Below are 382 nucleotides of genomic sequence, written 5' to 3'. Positions count from 1 at the left end.
GCTGATGATTAAGTAGCTTTTGATATGATGATTAATGCAAGATGAAATACTGTGAATTTGGTAGAAATATTACTGATTTCTCAACAGAGAATTCAGTTTTCTTAAAGACTTGCCATTCAGTGTGCTCGCTCTCTCTCTCTCTCTCTCTCTCTTTGTTTTTTTTTTAAGATTTTTTGCCGTAGGGAACTTGCCAGAGAGAAGCAGACAAAGATAGAGAAGAAAAGTAAGAAATATCCCCCCTGGGGGGAAGGCCACACTGCACTCCTTTTTCCATTCTTCTCTCAGGATTTTTGTCGCACACTCAGATGAACCAGCATGTTTCTCAGGCCTCTGGGTCTAAGATGAACCCATGGAGTCGGCCATGTTGGATACAATGCCTCAA

Source organism: Tupaia chinensis, unplaced genomic scaffold, assembly GCF_000334495.1.
Source record: "Tupaia chinensis unplaced genomic scaffold, TupChi_1.0 Scaffold000498_1, whole genome shotgun sequence".
NCBI classification, from domain to species: domain Eukaryota; kingdom Metazoa; phylum Chordata; class Mammalia; order Scandentia; family Tupaiidae; genus Tupaia; species Tupaia belangeri.
Note: the sequence above shows the minus strand (reverse complement) of the source record.